Raw genomic sequence first — 26,632 nt, forward strand, 5'->3', positions numbered from 1 at the left:
TTTTATTGATCTGTACCAAAGTAGAGAGTATATTTATATTAGTCCACTCTTAAATCTTAATAAAAGGAATGTGACTTTCTTGTGAGGGCTTATTTGAGTGGGCATTTAGTTATGAAAACATGTAGTGAGAGTAACACAGTCATTGTGTTTTGAAACTATATAGCAGAAACTTTTATAATATTACCAAGACTGCCACTCTTTAGCACAAAATTGATATTTGCAAAGAAGAAAGTGAATAAATTTGCATGAAGATTCCATGACTTTTTAAAAGAGAAGGGGCCACAAATCTGTGCTTTTTCTCTAATTAAGAGAGAATTGTTGGAGTGAAACTGGTTGGATCTGCTGAACTTCTACTTGCAGGGACCTTCAGTTGCTCTCTAAATAAAATCTCTTTGAAGATGATACAGGATAGACTAGATTTCTGTCACTTTGGAGGTGGACCACTTGTCTCCATATTGTGAAGTGATGTCAGACTCTCTTCCAGATCCAGCGACCTCAACATATTGCTATTTTCTAGTGAATGGGAGCTGAATGTGGTGGTGAAACTGTACATGGGTCTCAGCCTGGAATCCCTTTGGCTCATCTTGACCCTCAAGGAGTGAGATCCATTCTTATCTGAAGAGTAGCAGTGCTCTGAGTAAAGAGCTGAGTCAGTGAAGGAGTACTCCAGTGGGGACCAGTTTTTCATGATGCCATCCTGGAATGGCAAGAGGTCATGTTAGTGATTGTGGAATTTGGTAATCTACTTGTACCTATATAATTATGTTCCTATATACTTTCTGTTATTTAGTGGAATAAGACTAAAAGGGAAATGACTACCTACTAATCTCTCAAGCAGAGATTCAAGCATCCATAAGTGTACCTGCAGTGGGTAGAGCTTGTAATGTCAGTTTCCTATGGATTAAGTGAATACTCATGAGTGCTATCCCTATATTACAAACTTAAGAGGGAGAACATAGACTTTGGAGTCAGACCAGTACTAGGAGTCTGCTTCTCACACTTACTACCTACATAAATGTGTGCAGTGCTTTAACCTCTCTGAGCATCAATCTTCGTTTCTGTCACACATGGATGTTCATGCCTGTTTCAGAAGGCTGTTGTGAGACCACACAAATTTCACAATTCCCATTTAGACCTGTTCTCTACTTTTTCCTATATATCATTGTCATGTGGAAACAGCTTACAGACCACTAATGCTCCAACTCCTGCCCTAGATTAGGGCTCAACACTACATGAAATGAATTACTGCTGTTAAAATGCACAAGAATCTGTTCCCCACCTAGAATTGAGCATGAGAACATCACCACCACACACCTTCTACAAGGCCCTATTTCCCCTCTCCAGCTAAGGTGGTCTTCCTTTGTCAAATGGACAGAATAGGATCACAATTCAGGAAGAAACAAGACATAAGTTGAAGAGAAAGTGCTCTCACAAGGAAGTGAAGATATAAGAGGATCTAGATTGCTCAGAATTGTGGTTTTAGGTACTAGAAAATCTTAAGCTCTAACTTATTTATTTATTTATTTAAGCAGGGGAAGGGTTGGTGGGAATTTGTTGTGCAGAAATATTTTTGAGTGTTACTGAATTTATTGTGTCATCTACTCTTGAATATATCCTAAGGTCTTATGGTCCATTTTGCCTCCCTCTATAATGTAAGCTCCATATGCACAGCAACTAGAATCTGTTTTATTTATTGTTGGATTCACCATCAATTCACTCACTTATCCACTCATTCATTCATTCCCAAATATTTTGTGTTCCTACTATTTGACAGAATTGTTCTATCCATGGTGAAAAAGACACACAAACTCACTGCCTCAGTATAACTTACATTATAATATGGGGAACAGATAATGATTGAGAAAAACAGAAAATATTTTCTGATATTGTGTCCCATAATAGGGCGGTTTTATTTTGGAAATGCTCTACTTTATACAGAGTGGTTAGGGAAAGAATCAACAGTTTAAAGGCTCATGGAATTTCATTCATCCCACTCAGTGTGAGACCCTGAGATCAATGATTGGGTGAGGAGAAGCTCTGTCTCCCTGAATTTGTACTGAGCTCATGAGATCTGAGGTTGCTGTGAATATTTGTCTGTGATGTTGTCAGCCAACCTAAAGAGCAAGCTGAGATGCAAGACATAAGAACCTGGTAATCATAGAGAATAGAGTCTTAGACACCTTAATGACTCCTCAAGCCCCCACTTCAATCCTTAGCTCTGTTATCCAGTCAAATTATCTTTATTGCTCAAAATTTTAAATTATTTTCTTTTACATGTGCAACTCTTCAACACCTGAGTGAGTGCCTATCTCAGTTGTGACTGTATATACCAGATGCTAATGGTTGTCCTTTAAATATATTAAAAACAATAGCTAACATTTATTGAGGACTTGCTGTGTTCTCAGCATTGTTCTAAGTAGGTTAAATGTATAATCTCATTTAAAACTCAATACCTTCATAAGTCTAATCATATTATTAAAGTCATTTTACAAATGAGGAATCCAAGGTCCAGAGAGATTAAGTAATTTGACTGAGGGAACTGGCCATATGGACTAGCAGGTATTACTTATCTGTTGCTGAATTTAAAAATTAGTTCCAAAGTTAGCAGGTTAAAATAACAAGCCCTAATTACCTCACACTTTCTGTGGATCAGGAATCTGGGCACAGCATCACTGGTGACTTCTCCTCAAGGGGTCTCATGAGGCCGAAGTCAAGCTGCTGGCCAGGGCTGAAGTCTCATCTGAAGGTTTGACTGTGGGAGGTTGGGGATTCACTTCTAAGCTCACTTATATGGTTGTTAGTGGGCCTTGGTCCCTCACTGTGTGGGCTTCTCTGCAGGGTTTCCTCATGTGATAGCAGCAACAGCCCCCAGTGTAAGTAATGAGAAGAAGAGAGAGAGATAGAAAGACAGACATGAGGAAGAGGAAGAGAGAGAGAATGAGCATGGGTGCATGCACAAGTGAGCTTGAGATAGAAACCACAATCTTCTTTTTGTCCCCAGATCTCTGCCACATTCTGTTTGCTGAAGGTGTGTCACTAAGTTCAGTTCATAGTCAAGAAGAGGATATTCCATAAAAGCATGAATACCAGGAGATAAGGACTGCTGGACGTCATCTTAGAGGTTGCCCTTCATGGCTGCTATTCAAACTCATGTAGTCTGAGTCCACATTGTATGGGGTGGTGCTTATACTTTGCAGACTTTCAGTGCCCTAATTTTATAAGATCACTCTTCCCTCAAAATTCCTCCATGAATTCACAATGAATTCTAAATCTACCACACGTCCCTGTCTATCCCCCATGAACCTACCCCCAAAATACCTGTTATCTCTACTGCTCATTAAACTTCTTCAACATGTTCTAAGGTCTAATAAAAGTTTTATAATATACCTAACAACACTCAGATATTCTTTAATCCTGAAATATTTCCTACATTTTCCTACTACCATGTTTCAGGCCCTGCCATCATTCCTTCCCTGAATTCCTTTGAAACTCTTCTCTACATTTGTAAAAATCCTGTTTATACTTAGAGCTCCTGCTCACATCCCTGTACCTTTGGCACTATGTCTCAGATTCCCCATCACCCTTTCCTGCTCAGGGTAATCTCTTTCTTCTCTGATATATTGTGAGCCTTCCTATTCCTTTCTTAGTTCTTCTTTCCTGATATTGCTCCTGTTTGAATTAACAGATCATATGTCTTCTCTGGTTAAATCCCTAGGATGTAGACACCTTGTCTATCTGACAAAGTGGGGTAGACTGGGCTGCAAGAAGGCACTGATTTCATGGGCTGTTCTGAGGATTAAATGGGCCTGCCTCATGTATAAATTCAATATAAAAGCATTCTTTTCATTAAAAAGGAAAAAAAAAACAACAAAAAATGGAAATTAAATCTCACACCGAATTGACTCTTGGTTCATTCTGCTCAGGTCTTTAACCTGAAGTTCCCCCAGGGATCCTGCTGCTTAAATTTACCCTGTTAAAATTTTAGTGCCTTTTACTTAAATCAACCTGCATGTCCCTGAGCTTCTTTGAGCAAGCAATATTCTCATTCCATTCCCTTCTGGAGCCCTAGAATTGTATCAGTCAGTGTAGACTGTTATATTATAGTAACAAACAATGTCCAATTTCAATGGCTTAAAACAACCCCACATTTATTTTTCACTTATGTTGTATGTCTACTGGGGATCAGCTCCATGTTGTTTTCATTCTGGAACACAGGCTGACAATACAGCCTCCACCTAGAATATTAAAAAAAATACACACACAAAAACATCTATCAGGTCTTGCACCAATAATGAAGAGCACTGGCCTGGAAAAGTCACATTACTTCTACTCACACTTATTGGTTGGAACCAATCATGTGGCCCTAGCCAGTTAACTACAAAGTAGGCACAAAGAGTGCAGGTTCATGTGCCTTAAGAAAAGAGAACTGTGTATCAGTAGGAGCATTAATGGCTGCCATAAGAAACATCATCAAATAAGGTACATTTTACCAAAGATTTTGTTGGTTCATCACACCATACATCCAAACCTTGTCAAAATGTCTACCAGAGAATTTTCTCTTTTCCTTTCCAGTGTTTTCTTGGCAAATGTTCTCTTTTCTCTTTCCTCTCCTTCACAACCTCCAAGCTAATCAGTTTTATTTTCCTTGTAATTGAACTTTCACCTCATTCAGCTAAATAAAAGCTCAGTGGTGAGTCAAACTTCGACTCTGTGTTCCTTTAACTTGCTTTTTGGAGGATCACACTCCCATGGGGGACACTAGCCAGAGGTGGTTTGGTGTCCCACAGCCATCACTGGACTAGGTTTTAACACCCTGCCATATTCTTAGTGCCTTTCCATTCTGAAGAACAGAAATGCATTACTTAACCCCACGCGTTAAGGCTGTGGTTAACAACAGCGACTTCTCCGACCACCCAGTCTCACTGTCTAGCACGTTATTGGCATTATTGACCCAAGGTACTAGTTTGGGTAAGTTATTGGATGGTTTCCTACTTCATGTTTTTGGTACAGAACCTTGCTTGAGGGTATAAATATTGACTAGTTTTATTTTTTCCTGTGAACAAACTCATTCCAGTAACAAAAGTCATGAAATCTTGTTGAAAAGCAAAATCTATCCTATTAACCTACTTTATTAACAGTAGATATGCTGGCCATCTTTGTTTTCTCCTTGTTATGTTATGATTATAAGCAAGACCCAGCTATTCTGATTTTCTAGTGTCTTAAGCAAAAATTGAGTTGTTGCAGATATAATGTGAAGCCAAGTCTCATGTTGGGATAAAGGGGATCTGAGACTGGATGGAAAGAGATGCAAGATAAAATATTCTTTCTGACTCTCCCCTGCCCCTTCAACATGTGTAATGTTATTAGCACATCTTTAGTTGAAGGGATATCTCAGGAGCAGAGAAAGCTTTAATTCTACAGATAACACTCAATACATAAATATTTCATATTTCCAAAGCAATCACAAGTCATTGCTTCTTCCTAGTAAGTAATTCACTAAAGTTTGGCTTAGATTAATATTTATTAGATTACCATTTACATTAAATTATATTAAAATATTAATTTAAACATATATTGAGGAAATCCAATGCCCAACTGTGGGATATTTGCAATGTATTTATTGAGTAGTCAGACATTTATATATCATTACAAGTCATGCATTTATATATAGCTAGATATGCCAAAGGTATCCTTTGAGGAAAATAAATCATGCTTTCTGCCTGTGATTTTGGCTTCTTAGTGCTTATCTGAAGTATCAGAACAAATAATTATCAAATATGCATTACTCTCTCTGAAAACATTAATAGCATAACCCAAACACTAGTTCATATATATGAATATATATGTATGTGTCTGCCATTTATTTATTGAAAATGTCAATGTGCTAGGCTCTGCCAGGTAATTCACATTATTTTCATTTTCAATTTAGAGTTAGGTATCAGTAGTCCCATTTTATAGTTAGAAAAGTGTAGAAAAGTTAATTAACATAAATTCATGTAAGAAACATAATTAGTGGTATATGATGATTAGTGAAGATTGACTTTGAATGAAAGTCTCTTACTTCACAGCTCCTACTTTTAAGCACTGTATAATAAGGCCACCAGTTTAAAGCATACTTTGCATTTATTCTCCAGAATTTGTGAAACTTGCAATCTTTTATAACTATCATTTTACAAAGGAAAAACACACAAAATGTGGAGCATTAGGAATATTTCCTTTGAAACTAACTTTCACTTATAAATTCCATACCACAAATGCAATTCTAAATGTATCCAGGAAAGGGACTTTGTCTTTTTCATCTTTGTATCACCCAAAACTAACAAGCTCTGAGCATATTATTGGGCTTCAACAGAGATTTGCTGAATGAATGAATTTTTAAATGAAGGGTGACTGTCACTCCCTACTCATAATCCTGTGATGATTCCCCAGTCATTTTCAGAACAAAGCCCTAACTTTTTATACCAGCTAACACAGTCTTTCATGATCACTTCTGTTTAACTCGCTAACTTATTTTCCATTCTCAATGAACAGATACTTTATTCTCCAGCAGAACTGAGCTTGACAGTCTACAGACACTTGCCATCTTGCCCCAGGAGCTCTCCTATGCATGCTGTCACTGGTTGTGTTGAAGCGCTCACCCTTTCTGTTGGATGATGCAGTGTTCAGCTCCTGGAAGTGTTCTCAGACAGACTGTGTTTCTCTTTCTCAGTGCTTTTGTCATGCCCTTTGCTATCTCAATCGCAGTCTCTTTACCCTCTAGTGCAGGTCAAAGCATTTGTTTGAGAGCTTCCAGAGGGCATGGCACAGAGCTTAGCAACAGACATGACAAATATAAGTCCTAGTAACTGAGTGTCTACTAAGTATCAAGCCCTCTCTCTATATTATTTCATTTTCTTACATAAACTGGGAAACTCTTTTGCTATGAAATGTTTACTGAGCACCCAATAAGAGCCCAACACTGTATCAGGCCCTGATATTTTTTATTAGGCTAGATGAGAACAAAGTACTAAACAATGTATTGAGGAAAAAGTTTATTGGTAGTGAGAGGAAAGAATGTTTCAGGGTGGGGCTGAAAATCAAAGTTAAAAATAAAAACAAGGAAAGGGAGTACATTTTTTTGAGCACCTACTAGGCACTTGCCAGTGTAAACCTGTTAAGACATTTCATCCTTAGAGCAAAGTAATGAAGTGGTCATTTTAATATATTTTTTATATCTTTACTTTTTATTGTAGTACTATATCTACAACTCAAAAGGTCCTATTTTAATCACTTCTGAGTGTGCAATTTGATAATTTTAATCATATCCACAATATTATGCTACCATCACCAATATCCTTTACCTCAACTTTTTCATTGCTTCAAGGAGAAACTACATCTCCCCCAAAAATCTGCATTTTACACACCTAGAATGAGTAGCAAGTCAAAGTAATAGGATGCACAATGCAGAGTTCAGGTGGGGACAGATTTTGGCTTTTAGCTGTGAAAACCAGCAGGCAAGCAGGATAAGCAAAATGCAGTGGAGTGTTGGGTAGATGAAGAGGAGGGGGCTGTCCTGAGAATTGGTACCCCAGGGAGCTTGTAAGGTTTTTAATTATTCCTGTTTCTCCCAACTTGGCTGATTAAACTGAACCTGATCATGAACATTGCTTTTTGTTTAGAGAATTTCCTCCTTCCTGGGTCACAGATTGACCCTCTTCCATGTTTCTGGGGATTCTCTGTGTCAAAGAGAACTCGAGCCACTTATTCAGATGTGGCTGATTTGCAGAGGGTGGGAGGAGGCACAGTCCTGAATGATGACAGTGCACACCTGAGGGGACTGCCCCCAATTAATCACAGCAATCAGGAAGTCAGGCTTCACCTTCCTGGAGCGACACAAAACAGGGCACAATCAAAGCTATTAACATCCTGGATCAATGGTTGGTGTGGCTGCTGCAATTCCAAATGTTCCTGGTGGGAGAAAGGAATGTAGGCTGTGCTCTCATTGCCACCAATATGCTCAAGTCGTTTAAATATGTTCAAGAAGTGAGACTGTTTTTTTCTGGGCATTTGATGAGGAGTCAGACGTGATTATTTTCCAGCCAAATGGAGTCTGTTAGCTTTTTATTTCAGCAGTATCTTTGGGCTATTTATCCATCTTCTCTAACTTAAGCCAAATTTTTATTCACATACATTAAGTATTGTCTAGCTGCCACAAGGCTACCTTTTCTGTTTTGCGTCCCCCTGGTCCAAAGCAGGTAGCATAGGATTATGCATAGAGCAGACATCAATAAATGTTTTTCAACCAAATGGAAGATTCCAGGGTTTGGAATCCTATAGATTGAGTTCAAGTTTGAATTCTACACATTCTGTTCCAGGCACTGTGCTAAGTGCTGGAGAAACCCAGATGGGTAAGATTTGACCCCTTCTTTCAAAGAGCTCATAAGGGGGGTGGAGAGTGCAAGTGGGTGTGGGGGGACAGATAGATAGCTATGAAAACTGATCTCTCATGGTCCATAGCCAAGTTCAGGGAGATTTGTGGGCATTTTAACAAGTCCCTTTATCTGGTTCAAGGAAGTTGAGACACAGAGATACCTATGGGACCCTCACCTGATTGTGACTTGCCTGTCCCTGGAAGAGGAATTCCCCTAATAGCCCATCTACTCAGAAATAGACTAGTGTATTGCCAAGGACAAGAAAGCTTTTTCATGGTTCAGCTCATCTGCTACTGAGAAGGTTGTCATCAGAAATCCAGGGACTGTAGTAACTGCTTGGCACATTTTGCTGAGTCTTTAGCACTGCTTTTCATCATCTACTTATCTGCTTCAGGGTGCTGTCTGGGTACCTGAATAGTTGGCTGGTTTAGTCTCATCACAAGCATTTATTGTTTGCTTATTCTAAGTCAAGCTGCATGCTGAGTCCTGGAGGAACAGAGGTAGAAAAACATGCAGTCTGCCTTCAAGAGCTCACAGTGTAGTCAGTAGACCAGCAAGCAGACATGCTTTTGCCCTCTTGGGTAATTGTCTGTCATAAGGACATACATAGGAATATTCTATGCACAAAGGTGTTAAGCACAGCTTATTTATTGCAGCTGGCAACTTGGAAATGATAGCTAATGAATCTAATAAATGGCCATGAACAACAGAATATCCATTTGATATAAAGTTATGTAGTCCCTAAAAATAAGGAGCAGTTTTTAAACAAATTGGAAATCTCAGTTGTAATAAAAGGTAAAAATAAGGTCACAAGTTATGTATAGAATATTAGAACAATGCAAAACAAGATAAGAATGAAATAAAAATAAGAATATATATGTGAAAGTTTGGAAAAATTTGCCCAGAAATAGTAACTGTGATTACTTCCTGATGTGAGACACTGGTTATTTTTACTTTCTTCTTCTTTTGGGTATTTACAAAATTTTATGTAATTAAAATTCATACATTTTAATTGGAACTAATATACTGATAAATCTTTTTTCCATTTAAACAAAGATTTATTTAATTTTGTCATAAAATAATTAACAGTAACATTTTCTTGTTTTCATAGTTAACAAAAATATTCGCACACATTACTCATTTTTTATCACTATAATTCTTTGATGAAGTGAAGTTAAAAAGCTTAAATTTATCTCTGATTGTAGTAAGTGAGCTGCTATTTAAATCTAGGTTTTCCTGTTTTAAATCCACCTTAAGAATTATTTTAGTAATATTTATACAACCTAAAATTTCCCCCTTTAACCACATTCAGGTATCTAATTCAACGTTGTGTTAATTACACAATGTTGTGTTACCATCACCATTATCTATCACCATAATTTTTCCATCACTTGCAGAGAAATTGTACCAATTAAGCTTTAACTTCCCATTCCCTAGCCCTCCCCAGCCTCTGCTAACCTCTATTCTAGTTTCTGACTTTATGAATTTGCTTATTCTAATTCTTTTATGTCAGTGAGATAATATCATATTTGTCTTTTTGTGTGTGGCTTACTTCACTCAACATTATGTCTTCAAGGTTCATCCATGTTGTGGCATGTATCAGAATCTCATTCCTTTTTAAAGCTGCATGATATCTGATTGGATGTATGTTCCACATTTTGCTTAACCATTCCTCACTTGACAGATACTTGGGTTGCTTCCATCTTTTGGTCATTGTGAATAATGCCTCTATGAACATTAGCTGGAACAAATCTGTCTGAGTGCCTGCTTTTAATTCTTTTGAGTATATACCTAGAGATAGGATTGCCAGGTCATATGGTAATTCTACACTTAGCTTTATGAGGAACTGCTAAACTGTTTTCCACAATAGCTGTACCATTGTACATCCCCACCAACAATGGATGAGTATTCTGTTTCTCCACATCCTCTCCAACACGGTCATGATATATTTCTAATAGTAGCCATTCTAGTGGTTGTGAAGTAGTATCTCATTGTGCTTTTAATTTGCACTTCCCTAATGGTGTTGAGCATCTTTTCATGTGATTTTTGTCCACATGTATATCTTCTTTGGAGAAATATCTTCTCAAGTGTTTTGAGCATTTTTTTATTGGGTTGTATGTCTTCCTGTTATTGAGTTGTAGAATTTCTTTAGGGATTCTTGTAATTAAACCCATATCAGATATGTGGTTTCCAAATATTTTCTTCCATTTTATATGTTGTCCTTGCACTTGATGCACAAAAGTATTTAATTTTTATGTGGTTCCATTTATCTAGTTTTTTCTTTTGTTGCTTGTGCTTTGGTGTAAGGTCTAAGAAACCATTGGATGACACAAGGTCCAGAAGATACTTCCTTTTATTTTCTTCTAGGAGTTTTATAATCCTATCTCTTAGATTTAGGTATTTGAGCCATTTTGAGTTAATTTTGTATATGATGTGAGATAGGGGTCCTTCTTCATTTTTTTGCTTATGGAAGGAACTATTATTTCCCAATTGAGTGAACTTAACACCCTTGGCAAAAATCAATTGGCCCTAGATATAAGGGTCTTATTTCTGAACTCTCAATTTGATTCCATTGTTCTGTGAATCTGTCCTTATACCAGTACCACACTGTTTTGACCATGGTAGCTTTGTAATAAGTTCTAAAATTGAAAAGAGTGGATTCTTCAACTTCTTTATTTTTTTTTAGAGACAGTTTTGGGTATTTGGGAACCCTTACTTTCCAATTAAATTTGATTTTTGTTTTTTCCATTTCTGCAAAGAAGGCTGTTGGAATTTTGAAAGATACAACTTAAGTTCAATAGCATACACATTCTCTGCTCCCATAATCCTACATTTCCCCTTTTTATTTTGTTTTTATCCCACATTACCTCTTTATATTTTGTGTGTCCATTACCAGGAAATATGATTATTTATTATTCAATTGACTCCAAGTTTTATAGACATTAAAAAGTACAGTTGTATATTGAAAATACAATACTATTTGGTTCTGCATGTACCCATTTAATTACTTTTATTGAAGACCTTCACTTCTTCTTACTGCTCCAAGCCATTCTCTTCTTTTTCTTTCAACCTGAAGAACTCTCTTTAAAAATTCCTTTAGGGAAGATCTTTTGGTGATGAACTCTTGTTTTTGTTTATTTAGACAAAGCACAAAAAAGAGCAGTTTTGCTGGCTAAAGAATTTTGGGCTGGCAGTTTTTCTTATTCAGTACCTTAAATATATCATACCCTGCCTTCTTGCCTTCCTGGTTTCTGATGAGAAAGTGTCATTTAGTCTTACTGAGGATCCCTAGAATGTGATGAATCACTTTTCTCTTACTGCTTTCAGAATTCACTCTTTATCTTTGATTAATATGTGTATTGTAGTAAGTCTATTAGGGTTTATCATGATTGGGGCCCATTACACTTCTTGAACAAATATGTCTTTCATAAGAGTTGGGAAATTTGGGGCCATTATTTCCTCAAATATTCTTTCTTCCCCTTTTCTATTCTTCTTCTGGGACTCCTATGATTCATGTCAGTATGTTTCATGCTGTCATACAGTGCACTTAGTCTTTGCTCAGTTTTTTCTATTCTTTTCTCTACCAATTGTCTGATTTTGAGTGTCCTGTTTTCTAGTTCATTTATTCTTTCTTCTGCCTGTTCAAATCTGTTGTTGTGTGCCTCTAGTGGTTTTTCATCTTCTTTATTGTTATTCCTCTTTATATTTCAATGTTTTTTTAACTTTCTAATTCTTCTTTTTTGTTCATACATTATCTTATTAATATCCTTTAGCTCCATATCCATATGTAGTTTATTTCTATCCATATTTTACTTCCACTCCTTGAATTGATTAGGAGATGTTCCAAAGCCTGCACCTCCTCTGAAGTTTTAATTTGTTCCCTTGAATGAGCCTAATCTTCTTAGTATGTTTATTAGTATGGCTCATAAGTTTTCACTGTTATTTAGGCATCTGATTGTACTGATATGCTAACTCTGACAGTCTCTGACAGTCTAAGTACTCTAACCCAGGTTTTTATTGTATATTGGCCGTGTGTTAAAGGTCTTTGCTGATGCTTGGTCTAGTTTATACTGAACCTTTAGAGCAGTCCATGTTTTAATTTTTCAGCTTTTCTCAGGTCTTCTGCACCTCTTTTTTGCCATGGACAAATGGTGCAACTTTTAAGATTGCCCTTTCACATGCAATTGTTTCACCTCCAGGATAAGATTTCCTTTCTTCTTTTCCTATTCTGGGAATCCTGAGTTTTTTTGTTTGTTTTCATACAGATTTTCCTCCTGGCTCCTTTGATTTGTTCAACTATTCTCTCTCACTCAGTACTCACTTTTCATTACTATTTTCAGTCCTGGGGCCCATCCTGCCTTAAAACAGTTCAGTTTTCCCTTTGTTCCATGAAGGTTTTCTGTCTCCTGTATTTAGTAGGCATCCTGTGACTAGGAGCCAGAAGGTGTCAGTGTTCAAAATGCACATTTTCCATTTAGGTGCTCTGGCAATTAGAAACCAGCTTGGGTATGAGCTCCTCTTGCCAAGAGCACTGCCATGGGTCTCTGCTGTTTCCTGGAGGGCCCTTTTGTGCATAAGTGCTCACCAGGTACCTGGGTCCTGCTCTGGGTCTATGTGCCTCAGGTCCCCTACTTGCATACCTGTGGGTTCTAATTCACTGCTGTGAGTGGCTGTATGGTGTATGGCCATGGCAGGTGGTACTTGGGCCAGAGTATCCACTGCTGCTCTGTGGCTCTTTAGCTACACAGACCCAAGTGAGGGGGAGGAGACTTGATTGGCAGGTCCAAATTACATATCTCCTACCTTCTCTTTTGGCTTTTTTTCTTCAACTGAACTTTTGTTGAGACTTTTTCCAGTCTCTCATCCTCAAGAGTTCAAAGCAAGTGAGAGTTGTCCTTTTATTAATTATTTCTAAGGGGAGACTTTCCCAGGGGATATCTTACATCACTGTTTTGAAGACCAAGACTCAATGAACATTTGTTTCAAATTGTCCCACTGTTTACTATGCATTGATAAAGCATTCTAAGTGTGAGTTGTGAGTGGGGTTGTCTTCTGAAATGGATGGAATATAGGAGGTGAATTAGCTGATCTATGATGATCTTCATTAGATAGAGACACATTAGATGAAAATGAGAACAAATCTGGGACACAGAAGTCATCAGAAGATCTCATTGCATTTCCCCAAACAATTGTTAAAGCTTGCAACATAAGGAAAAGCAATTCTTCCAAGGAGGGAAATGTGACAAAATTTGTTGTATCAATTAAATTATATGTCTCTGTTCCCACTCTTTCTCTCTTTTCTGTTCCCACTCTTTCTCCCTTTCCTCTGAATAAACAGAGGGCATAAAATATACAAATATTTTACAGGCAGACAGACATCAGAATTTGTTTTGTAGCTGGACATTGGATACCCAGCTTTTCTATTTACATATTTATTTACCATTAAATGGGAGCCTAGAAAGCATTTCAGAAGCTATGGAAAATGTGGCTGACATATTTTCCATACCCTACTTTCCCATGACTTTTGCTGTTTGGCATTCACACTAGGCTTTAAGAGTTATCTGAAAATATGTTTTTCTGATGTATACAGTATTCCTTATTTGTCTGTTTTTCTTCTGGAGTTCAGACCCTGTTTGTGGGATGGTGGCAAGGCCAGTGAGCCCCATTATCCTTGAGGGAGAAGAGTTCTACTGGGTTAAGCAGAGAGGTTTTTAGAAGCAAGACACAGGGCTTGGAGCCCTGTTCTTTCAATGTTTGGCTTAATGTGCCCACTGCCTTTTGTCTAGTAGACTCTTAGTTTTTGAGGTCAAGGATAATGCCATTTATATTTACTTTCTTAGCACTCAGCATGGTGCTTTCATAGAATGCATACTGAATGGATGAATGTATAATACAAAAATATACTGTTTGCAGATCATTTTACAAATGCCCAGTTCCAAGTGAAAGCTCTCTACTTTCACAAATCTTTATTGGGAGGCAGAATTATATATAGATAAAATGTATGAGAATTGAATAAATGACCTCTTGTTACATAGTATTTATATAAGATTGATACTAAATTCATGTAATGATGATAGTGATTTATTCATTTATTTATACATTCATTTGTTCTAACATAGATTGAGTATCTGCTGTCAGGCTTTATCTTCAGAAGGTTAACTCTTCCAATGCCTAATAATTTCTTATATATAGGGAGTTTCACTAACATAATGCTCCTGGATTCTCTCCTCCCAGAAAATTAGTGACTGGTTAGTTTAGAATGCCTTAAGTAAGTACTCTTAGTGTTTATGACAAATAAGGATGCTCTACAGAGCCTCTGGAAACCCCCTCAAAGAAGAATCACAGAACAGGCTCACCGAAGGTGTTGGAGCAAAGACACATTCACATTTGATAATAACTATTTTCCTTTAAGAAAAGGCACTTGATTTACTGCTGACCTCTAGTAGAGACTGTAGACTAGACCATGCCCCAAATATGAGTTGTCCATCATAACCTGGATGTTATCTGATCCACTAAGACATAAGTTTGGATATGCACAGTAGCAATCCATAATTAAGAGGAAATGATAGGCAAAAGACTGGGCTGGAGGAAGTCAAGAAGGCACAAGTAAATTGCATGTGCAGATAGCTCAGACTTCCCTGACACCTCCTCCTGCTTTATTGCTCTCCCCTCCCCGAAACCTCTGAACTTGAGAGTTCTTAATGGTCAGTTGATTCCAGAGAGTTCCAGCTTGGTAATGGTTGGACCAACCTCCCCAGGATTACAATGATAAAGTCTGGACAATATATATGTATATATTCTCATACATATATAAAAGCTATTTGATGGCACTGGAGAGTAACCAAAGGGAGGCAAAAATCACAGAACAGTATATCCTTAAATAATTACTCAAAGTATAATGGGTGAGATTGTGAATTTGTGGCTTTTTGTTCAAGGGTACTCCTCAACCCACAAATGGTTCAGGTCAAAGAAGATGAAGTCTTACTGCCTTGAGGCATCAGGAAAGAGTTCATGGCTGGAAGAAGAACCAGAAAGACCAGGGAGAGGCCCTGGAAGGGAGGGAACTCCCAAATCTGCAAATAAAATCTCCCAATCCTTGGCTGACAGTTAAACTTCACCCACGTCAGGATACCCTAGAGGCCCTGATAAAAAAGCAGTAACTAGGACTTGAAAGACCTGAGCAGAGAATTCCCCTTGTGTACACCATAGAGGAGACAGTTTAGAATTTGTCTCTAATCTAGTTAACTGCCTGGTACAACAAAAATCACTGAATCTTAAGTGCCTAGAACATATCATTTACAATGTCCAGTGCACAAGAAAAGAAACAGGAAGAAATGACTCATGCTAATGAAAAAAGCAGTCGGTAGGATTAAAGTGAGGGTTAGGATTAGTATTTGGGTTTGGATTTAGGGTTGGATTGGGGTTGGATTTAGGGTTAGGGTTAGAATTAGGGTTAGGCTTAATGAAAGGGTTAGGTTGGGGGTTTGTAGAAGGAATAGGGTTAGGAGCAATAACTAACATCTCCTTTCACACTCAAAATAATTGAGAAATAACTGAAACAATTGGGAAAAAGGCTAAAGAGTAAGTCAGGTGTTTTAGTTTGTTCAAAGCTTCCAGAATGCAATATACCTGAAACAGAATGGCTTTTAAAAAGGGGGAATTTATTACATTGCAAGTTTACAGTTCTAAGGCCATGAAAGCGTCCAAATTAAGGCATCAAGGGAAAAATACCTTAACTCCAAAGAAAGGGCCAATGAAGTTCGGGGTTTCTCTCTCAGCTGGGGGGGCATATGGTGATGCTTGCTAGCTTTCTCTTTCATAAGCCTTCTCTGACGGCATTTTCCCTCTTCACCTAAGGTCTCTGGCTGCATGGACTCTGTCAGCTCTGGTGGGTCTTTCCAAAATGGTTCCCTTTTAAAAGACTCCAGTAAACAACCACACCTTGAATGGGTGGAGATGCATCTCCATGGAAACCATCTAGTGAAAAGTTATCACCCACAATTGAGTGGGTTACATCTCCATGGAAGCTATCAGAAAGATCGCACCCAGCAATATTGAATAAAGATTAAAGGACATGGCTTTTCTGGGGTATGTAATAGCTTCAAACTGGCATAGCAGGTGAAGGAAAAAAAGTCATATTTATTCACAATAGAAGCTGATAGAATAGATGATGTCTTGTTACTGCAGCAGATGCCATCAATGCCCTGTACTCCAGTACCTCACCCTCCCTCCCCATTCCCAACCACACACACACACACACACCCCACACACAACACACACATACACACACATACACACATGCCCATAGCTGATAACGATGACTTTCCACCTCACTTCCAGCAACATCTTTAGCTTTTCTGCACCAATGGCTTCTTCTGAAGCCTCAGGAGCATGGTTAACTCACAGATGTAATGCAGATGAAGACAAGGTGGGGAATATAACTCACCTGTGGGCAACTCTATCAAAGGGCAAAAGGCATAGGTGATAAATGCCCCCCAGCTTCCATTTGCTAGAGAGACAATAATGAGATGCAGTGTAGGGTCTCTGGTAGATTTCATTCCAGTTGCCCTTAGTGGCAAAAAGCTCAATTATTCTCCATCAGCTCTCCCTCTTTCCTTGTCAGTCTATTCCCACTCCCTCCATTTGAACTCATGGGATCAACTACCAGCACCATACTCCTGTTTCAGGTTTGCTTTTGAGCGAACCCAGAATAAAACTTATCTGAAAAGTGTCTTGAATTTCTTTTGAAATTTTTCTAAATAGCAGTTGGGCATCTCTGTGTGGGCCTATTTCTGGTTTCTTTATTCTGTTATACTGCCATCTGTGTCTTTCCCTCTGCCAATACCACACTATCTTGATTAATGTGGCTATATAGCAAGCTTTAACTAGATCTTTTGTCAAGGTTGATTTAGCTACTCTTGGATCTGTGCCTGAGATGGTTAATATGCCGCCTTGACTGGGTTATTGTGTCCAGTTGCTTGGACATGCAAGCACTGGCCTGTTTGTTATTGTAAGAGTGTTTCATAGATGATTTATAGTCAGGTGATTGCATTTACAATCAACAAAGGAGTTTACCCTCAGAAATGAGAGGAGTTTCCTCATCCAATCAGTTGGAATTCTTAAAACCAGAACTGAGGATTAAAGCAGTCAGAAAGAAGAATTTCTCTCTGTATGGGCCAGACAGCTTCCCCTGGGGAATTCATCAAAAGCTGCATCAAAGTTCACAACTTGCAGTCTGTCCTAATAAATTCAGACTTGTTAATCCCATGATTGCTTGGGCAATTCCATAATAAATCTCTTCATATTTACACAAATATCCTCTTGGTTTTATTAATTTGGAGAACTCTGTCTCATAAAGATTTTGGTACTGGGAGTGGTTTTAGGGAAACAAAATCTTAAGGATAAGATTTCTGAGTTGGCTCTGGGCATTTTGGAATTGGTTTTCTAGTCTGATTAGATAAAAAGGCACTAAAGAATATATCTCCAGTGATCAAGATGTCACTGATAGTCCATGGCATGATTTGGTAATCGAGGTACACAAAATATCACCATTGATATGGCTACTTAAATGATTATAAGAGGCAAGGCTCTGGGTGATAGTGTGTTGATACCTTAACAGAGTTTGTTTTTAAAACATTTTTATTGTGAAAAATAATGTACATACAAAAAAGCAATAAATTTCCAACCATATTTTAAACAAGCAGTTATATAACAGATTTTAAAGTTTGGGTTACGTGGGTTACAGTTCCATGATTTTTCATTTCTTCTTCTATCTGCTCCAAGACACTGGAGACCAAAAGAAATATAAATATGTTGATTCAACAGTCATATTCATTTATTAAATCCTATCTTCTCTATTATACACTTCCTTCTCTTTTTTCTTTTTTTTTGTGAAAAATATCATATATACAAAAAAGCAATAAATTTCAAAGTACATCTCAACAATTAGTTGTAGAACAGATTTCAGGATTTGATTTGGGTTAAAATTCCACAATTTTAGGTTTTTATTTCTAGCTTCTCTAAGGTACTGGAGACTAAAAGAGATATCAGTATACTGATTCTGATTCAACTCTCAAACTCAGTTGTTAAACCCAACCTTCTCTGTATAACTTTACCATCAACTTTGATCTTTCTCCCATTCTTTAGGGCATATTTGGGCTATGCCAAATTTGACTTTTTCATGTGGGAAGGGGCTTTGAATATATGGATTAGGGGGATGGAACTGGATGATGTTCTGAAATATATGCCATCAATCTCTATCATATATTTTCCAATAAGTTTCCAATCAGAAATTGGAGGAATTACATAATAAATAGAAACTTCTATAATGAACTATCATGTTATGAAAATTCTAATGATGAAGGAAGCACTAAAGTTATGTTAGAAAGTATAGATGATGAATGAAGACAATAGCACAAGAAGAGGTAATTGTGGATAAGGAAAGGGGCACTAGTATAATATTGGGAAAATTCTGAAGATGAATGGGAAAACTGGCATTTTATTCATGAAGTTGCAATGGAATTGGAAGAAATACTATAATATTGGGAAATTTCTGATGAGGAATCATGGCACCGGTATACTATTGGGGAGATTCTGATGAGGAATGGGGACACTACTTAAATATTTAGAACTTCCAGGGGGATGTGAAGACCCTAGCATTATTTTGGGAAATGAAGAATTGGGACACAATAATATGGGATAATTCAGATAAGGAAGGAGGACACTTCTCATGTGAAATGGAGGCACTGTATATTACTGGTGAATTCTTTATGAGAAGTGCTGACTCTGGTTAATATTATTGGGGAGTCTGATAAAAAATATGCACTATGGAAAATATTGGGAAACTTTTGATGAGAATTGGATCCCCTCAAATCTGCTACTATCAGGAAACATGACAAAAATTGCAGTCACTGCTATATTTGGAAACATCCTAGTAAAAATAAGGTTAACTTACAGTAGTAGAGTCTTCTTCATGAGTAATAAGGCTGGTGTAAAAAGGGGAATAACTTAGGAATAAATCAGGGGTCTATGTCAAACTGGGCCACATATAGAACAAATTTCAATCTATGAATAGAATAGTGATACAAAATTATCATTTTGCTGATTTTAATTGAACACAGAGGTAATTTATTTATACGCAGTATTGATTTTGCTTTACACATATCATTGTTATGAAAGAGCATTAAAGAATTAGTTTCTGCTAACTTTTGTTTTAATTCTACATTTCTGGGTTTTTTTTTTTTTTTTGCATGGGCAGGCACCAGGAATTGAAACTGGGTCTCCCGCATGGCAGGAGAGAGCTCTGCTTGCTGAGACATCATGGCCCGCCCTCAGGGTATATCTTATTCTAAATGTTTTCACTACGATTTTGCTTTATACATATCATTGCTATGAAAGAGCACTAAAGAATTAGTTTCTGCCAGCTTTTGTCTTAATTCTATATTTTTGGGTATTTCTTATTCCAAATGTTTTCACTACTGCTGCCTTCTAATTATAATTATTTCTTTTCTCCATCAAGCACCTTTCTCTCCTACCATATTCACATGTTCAAATGTACCAGTTTATTCAAGATACTTATCAACTGGTCATATTTTTCTTAGGCAATACATCTACTAGTGATGTCTTGTATTACCTTAGGCAGCACTCTTTATTTCTTGATTTACATAAAATCACACAAACCCTCTAGGGTAAGAATATTTCTGTCATCATCAGTGCTTGGTAGTAGAAGAATGAAAAAAATTGCAATGAAATGTTTAGTCATATAGAAAATTGATATGCTATCAAGGGTTAAATCAGGGAATACAAATACATACAATAATTATTAGCAAGTTATATGTGTATCATAAAAAATTTAGTGGTATTTCACCATAGAACTTAAAATTTTACACCTCTGAGTAATTTTTCCTCAAATTTTAATTTATATACTTCTGTTATTTCTCATATCTAATTATTTTTTCCTGATTTCACATTCAGGTACTTCAGTTTTTGAAATAGTTTTGTATATTCATTCTAATCACTCTGTATAAGTGAGCAATTGTTTCCCTATCTCTGAAGCACAGCTAGCTGAAGTTCTGAAGTAGCATAATTGCAGATTATACATACACATATATTTATACATACATAAATATATAATATACATGTATATCTTCTGTGGCTCTATAAACAGTTTAGAAAAAATGTTCACATTAGTTGAAACTCCTTGGACCAGTGCTTTTAAAAATTCTCCTGGGAAAGTAAAGTTTTCTACATGTACTGGCATTTCTATGGAATAGTTGTATTAATAAGTTTACAAAGCAAAATATGCAGGATGAGTAGAAACAAGTTTGCTTTTATTCCATTAGTAAAAGTTGCCCCTGAGGAGCCCTGTGTTGATTTAAAAGTCTTGTTTTCCTCAGTGAAACCTCCTTCCAGGATTGTGCAGTAATTTACTTGTGTTAGTTTGACTATACCCCAATCTCAGAAAGGCTATGGCTCTGCAGTTACTATGCAAACCACATCTTCTCAGCTCTGAACCATGATTCCACAGGAAAGAAAAATGGATCAAAGTCATGACATTCTCTTCCCTTTTCCTCAGATTAGGAAATTACACCAGACAAAGGAGACATCTTGTCAAGCAAGGTTTGGGATTGTTAAGGAAAAAGTCAAATATCCTAGAAAAGGAGACCAGAGGTCTACAGGGAATATTTACAAAATTGCATCTAGATGTTACTTCTGAAGAAAAGATGGTTTTGACCCATAGCAAATGTCTGAGAATTATTTGAAGGATAGAGGCTGGGGAAAGTTGGGCAATCTTGACCACTCAGGTAGATTCATTTAAATAAGCCTTAAGGAATTTATATTTACAATTTAATAACACACAGAATCTCACCAAATTTGCTTGAAAACACCAACACATGGTTTTGTTTCTGTAGTAGTCAGTATTTTCTCATCACTTTCCTTAACCATCATGCAATGGTCTTATGTCTATAGTTTATATTTTTTGCATATTCCCTGAAAAATCTCTTTCTCCCTATCTTTCTTTTTCCCTTCATCCCCTATGCTGAACTCTCACATAATACCATGCAGTACTCTAATTATAACATCATTTGAGAGTACAACCATATTTGAAAGCCTAGTCTCTTTTTTCCATTTTACATGTACTTATCCTACCTCAATGGTCAGTCACCTAATGCAGCTTCTTTAGGCAGGGTAGGCACTACTGGAAACTCATATTCTGTCATTTGAAAACTTTCTTCCTTATAATTTTCACCTCAATTAAAATGAATGGTTAAAAATGTCCATGAGTTTTTGGATTGTTGTCCCAAGTTGCTGTAGTTTAGTAGTATATAGCCAATGCTGGTAGATTTTAAAATCATAATAGTTACTGCACAGAATTTCATTTAATTTACTTTGATCTATTGGCAGAAAATTGAGATCATACTGGTACTTGATTGGAATTACAATATGTACAAATGGATTTTGCATGAATTATGAAGTATTTTTGAGATAAGGATTTAAAACCCAGGAATAGAATCTTACATTCTGTTGACTCACTTAACAAGCTCACTTTTCATATTCCATGCATTTCCATAATTTTATTACAAATGCTTCAACTATTTATAATATCCATGTTTTTCTTAATATTTTTCACTCTCAGGTGTTTTGATCATTAAGCATAGAGTATGTCAGATTATTTTTTCATTATTATATATTACTCCCTATATTTTAACATATATATACCAATGCTTTTTCAAACTTTTTGATCCATTATATTTATATATGTTTCATACAAATTGCATACAGTAAAATTTTGTATTTATTTCATTCTGAATGTTATACTTGGGTAACTGCCGCTATTTTTTACAAATATAATTGATATGCTAGTTTTAGTGGTGTGATTCATTACTTGTTTTTTTGTTTTTTTAAATTGCTAATTGATTTTCCTGTATTTCTTTTGGCTTGGGGATCTCCTTTGAGGTTTTCCTGCCCTCTTAAATCACATGCTATTTTTAAATTCTTCATTTAATATGACAAATCTATTCATATCACTTTCACATTCAGAGTTTTCTCTGTGTACTCTGCCAATTTATTTTAATTATATAAAGTGAGTCCAACTCTGGCACTAATTTATATCATAAGTAGAGAAGTATTGTAACATACATTGTGGCTAAGGCAAGAAATAAATATCTACTGCAACCACACAGATTTATGGACATATGGTGAAATAATCAACAAAATGCTATTGGATTGTTCTAGAATTCATTCTCTAAATAATAAGACTTTTAAAAGTTTAATCCATTATATAACTATTCCCTTTAACTATTCATTATATTATCATTTAAAAGTTCTATTTAATAAGATTACTCTACATTGACTACAATAAACATTAACAAAAATATTAGTAAAAATTTAAATTCTGTAGGGATGACTGCTTTTAGTATCTAAAGGATACAATGTAAATTAATTGTGATTTCTACATTCCAGCAAGGGGAATTTTTTACAGTGTACTCTCTACTCTAAATAGATAAAAAATAGAGGTAAAATTGTATAAACCAATTAGTCTGTGCCTTGAAGAGTTAATTAAGGCTTTGTGTTAATTGGACAATATATTAAATATTGATTCATGCCAGTTTACTTAAAAGAAAAATATCACCTATGAAATTCAATAATACTTTATAAAAAGAAATATATTTTCTTTTACAATGCATTTTCACCAATAATTATATATATATAAGGAAATTTTACTTACTGTCTTTTTTACATTTTTGGTAAAAATAAGAATGTTGGGGTTAAAATTAACTGTGTAAAGGAAATTGAGGGTGTTTTTGTATATCATTATAATTGAGAACACTGAAGTTCATATATTCTTATCTGGAAAGTTATAAGAAAAATTAAACAGAGCCATATTTTCAGTAATATAATTTATTCTTGGTAGATATAGAATGAATAAGATTGTCCAATTCCCTTTATCTTTGAATATCTTGTTTTACTGAACAATATATCTAACTTCTTTCTTTTTTTTTTTTTTTGGTTCTCCTAAGAGAATAGATTCCCCACCTAGCACGGAGAGAGAGAATTGGACTATGGTGCAAGATATCATTCTAATTGGGATACCTATCTCTCAAGCACTAAAGTGCCTCTTGTTTTTAAATTTTTTATTGGCTTATTTGGTGACAGTACTTGGAAACACCCTCATCATTACCCTGATCCTTGTGGATTACAGGCTTCACTCACCCATGTATTTCTTCCTCAGCAATCTCTCTTTCAGTGAAATATTAACGACCACGTGTGCTGTTCCCAAGATGCTGGCAGGCTTCCTGTCAGAAAGGAATAGAATCTCATTTGGTGAATGCTTCATCCAATCCTATTTCTTCTCTCTGTCTGGATGCACTGAGTTTATCCTTTTTGCTGTCATGTCCTATGACCATTATGTGGCCATCTGCAGCCCCCTTCAATATCCTACATTTGTGACCAGCACACTCTGTGTCCATCTTGCCATCCTCTCCTGGGTAGGCAGCTTCCTCCTCATCCTACCATCTACCATCCTTAAAGCAGGACTGCCATACTGTGGCCCCAATGAGATTGATCATTTTTTCTGTGACAGTGCCCCATTCATCCACTTGGCCTGTGCTGATATACATGCCATTGAGTTTTTGAATTTCCACAGCTCCCTTGTCCTACTCATCAGCCCCCTCTCACCCACAGTGGTATCCTATGCTTACATCATTTCCACCAATCTGAAGATGCCCTCAGGCCAAGGTCAACACAAAGCTTTTGCCACCTGTGCCTCTCACTTTACTGTGATCTCCATGGGCTATGGGATCTCCATCTTTGTCTATGTCCATCCCTCCCAGAAGAGCAGCCTGCATCTCAACAAGATCCTCTTTATCCTCTCCAGTGTCATCACACCTCTCTTGAATCCCTTCATCTTCAGTCTATGGAATGAAACCATGAGAGGTGCACTGAAGGATACTTTGCCCAAGGGCCAGGAGTTCCTTAAGAGGATGAGATCTAAGTAATGGACTACTGAAGAGTCATCCCAACCATTGGAATTCTCAGTGTTACTGAGAATCAGTACAGGACTTGATACTGTAAATGGTGGAATGCTGTAGTATATCTTCATATCATTTCCAATCATAAAAAGTATAGTTAGACTGGATTCATTTACATCTGACGCTTTAAATATTCAAATATTATAATGTTCTGGTGGTAGTACTGACATTTCTGGTGGTAAAAATAGAATTTAATATATATTTTGGTAACAGTGCTATTGGTTAAAGAGGGACAAAGTAGTACTAAAGTAATATAGGTGTATGTATTACTTGGTTTAGCTTGTATATATCAAATTTGGAAAGAAGAAACAATGCAGCAGTCTGTCTGGTAATAAGGACACATACTCACATACACACCTATGATAAAACATAATCACAGGATATATTCTATAGTACTTGAAGTCCAGTAGTAACTTATTGTTGCATATCATTGAGGTCACTGCCTTTTTAATTAACTACATTAGCTAAATGTATTGGCTACATTTATTTATCACATATTCATGGATTATCCTTTAGCATTTCAATTCCCTTTTATATCAGTTCATCTTCTTTCTCATGAAGCACTTAGTTCCTTCCATTTGTCAAAGAAGATTTGATTCTTCAATTAATTTAACATTTACTTGTATTATAAACTTCACATTAGAGGTGTAAGAAATAACCAAATCAATTACCACTAATCCAACCCTGTACCCTTGCCCTTGTGAATTTCTATTGTATGTTTAAATAATTGTTTTGCTTTTATTATTCCCTCAAAATACAATTTCTATATCAAGAAGACATTGACTTTCTTATAACAGGCTTCATCCTTATTAATGGATAAAAATACAAGAGGGAAACAACTGCAACCTGGCATTTCTGTCATCTTTTCATTCAGTTTTTCTTTGTCTAGGAAGCTTTTCAGATTCCCAGCACATTCACCTTGCTCAGTGATTGATAACACAAAGTCAGTCCATGAGTTTCATATTCACAATTATAAATGGGGAAACATTATGTCAGTCCAAACATTAAATATCCCAGGGATGTGATTTAATTATTTTGATTTAGCTATTTGCCTTTCCCATGATGAATCAAATGTAGCCAGGACTTTCATATAATGGCAGGCATCTGTGTGCATTTGAGAAAAACTAAGATCCAAGATGAACATAGATTAATGTGGGAGAGGTCTGTCAATATTATACATATTCATCCATGCATAGAGAATGAGATTTCACAAGCCAGGGGGATTGATGTTGATTACTAAAGGGAAGTTGAGTTGGTGCTGTATAATGAAGGCAATGAGGACTAAGTCTAAGCAAGAAGACTCACTGGATAGCATCAACCACTTGGTAATTTTATTTAAAAAATCACTGAAGAACTGTGATATCAAATATACAAATAAGCAAAAACTAAACAAACAAACAATGAAAACAAAAAAAGGATTTGGATACTGGAAGAATGAAAATTGGTGCAAATGATACATGGGGTGAGTGTATCAGGCAAAAGAATCCACTGCTTTTGTCTAGTAACACTGCCATCCTGAAAACTGGTGCATGTTTGTGTGCTTACATATATGTATGTACTTACATATATGTATGTACTTATATATATGTATGTATACATATCCCAATATGGATCAGGCACGTTTAAAAATTAATTTTATAACGAAAAAATTAACATTTGCAATGATTTTGAATGAGAAGTAATTCTCTTGTTCGCACGAGTAAACTGTCAACATAAAGTTACTAACCATGAAGGAGACTCAGTATACATTCTGTCGTGAAATGATAGTTACAAAACTTTCTGCCATTAGAATAAAAATTGTGTAAAGCTTTTAAAAAGTGTGCATCTAATATCAAGCTTCTTCATTCTCTTTTAGGAAGTGGTGTGTATGGCCGTTGTCTTCTGCTCCAGTTCATACATATTTTCTAGTTTACGGCACTCCCCATGTATTGTTTGCACAATTTTGAAGGCCTGAATTCCTAAGATAAAGTCATCTGTCAGAGGGTGTTATTGTTTGCTGAACTACCAGACAATTTCCAGGGGATTATTTAAATTACCCACCAACATTCACGGCATCGCCTCAGGGTTGGCTTCCATCTTCAAGGCCCCGGGTGGGCAGCGTCCATGGGTACCAGTCCTCGCTGTGGGTCTCAAACTGCCCAGGTCTCCAGCAGACCTCTCCTCAGCAGGACACGCCCCGCCCATGCCAAC

General features: G+C 36.5%; 1 long non-coding RNA gene across 2 annotated transcripts; it reads right to left on the reverse strand.

Annotated features, from left to right (window-relative positions):
• LOC143672904 (uncharacterized) lies at nucleotides 1–26,617 on the reverse strand. 2 transcript variants are annotated; one of them, XR_013170096.1, is made up of 3 exons: nucleotides 26,483–26,617; nucleotides 23,625–23,707; nucleotides 1–697 (listed from the first exon to the last, which is right to left on the reverse strand). It is a non-coding gene; the product is annotated as an uncharacterized LOC143672904 (long non-coding RNA). The 2 variants fall into 2 exon arrangements; XR_013170095.1 differs by lacking the exon at nucleotides 1–697 and adding an exon at nucleotides 18,086–18,197.
• Nucleotides 26,618–26,632: the final 15 nt, after the last annotated feature.

This window comes from Tamandua tetradactyla (genome assembly GCF_023851605.1).
Source record: "Tamandua tetradactyla isolate mTamTet1 chromosome 22 unlocalized genomic scaffold, mTamTet1.pri SUPER_22_unloc_1, whole genome shotgun sequence".
Taxonomy (NCBI): Eukaryota; Metazoa; Chordata; class Mammalia; order Pilosa; family Myrmecophagidae; genus Tamandua; species Tamandua tetradactyla.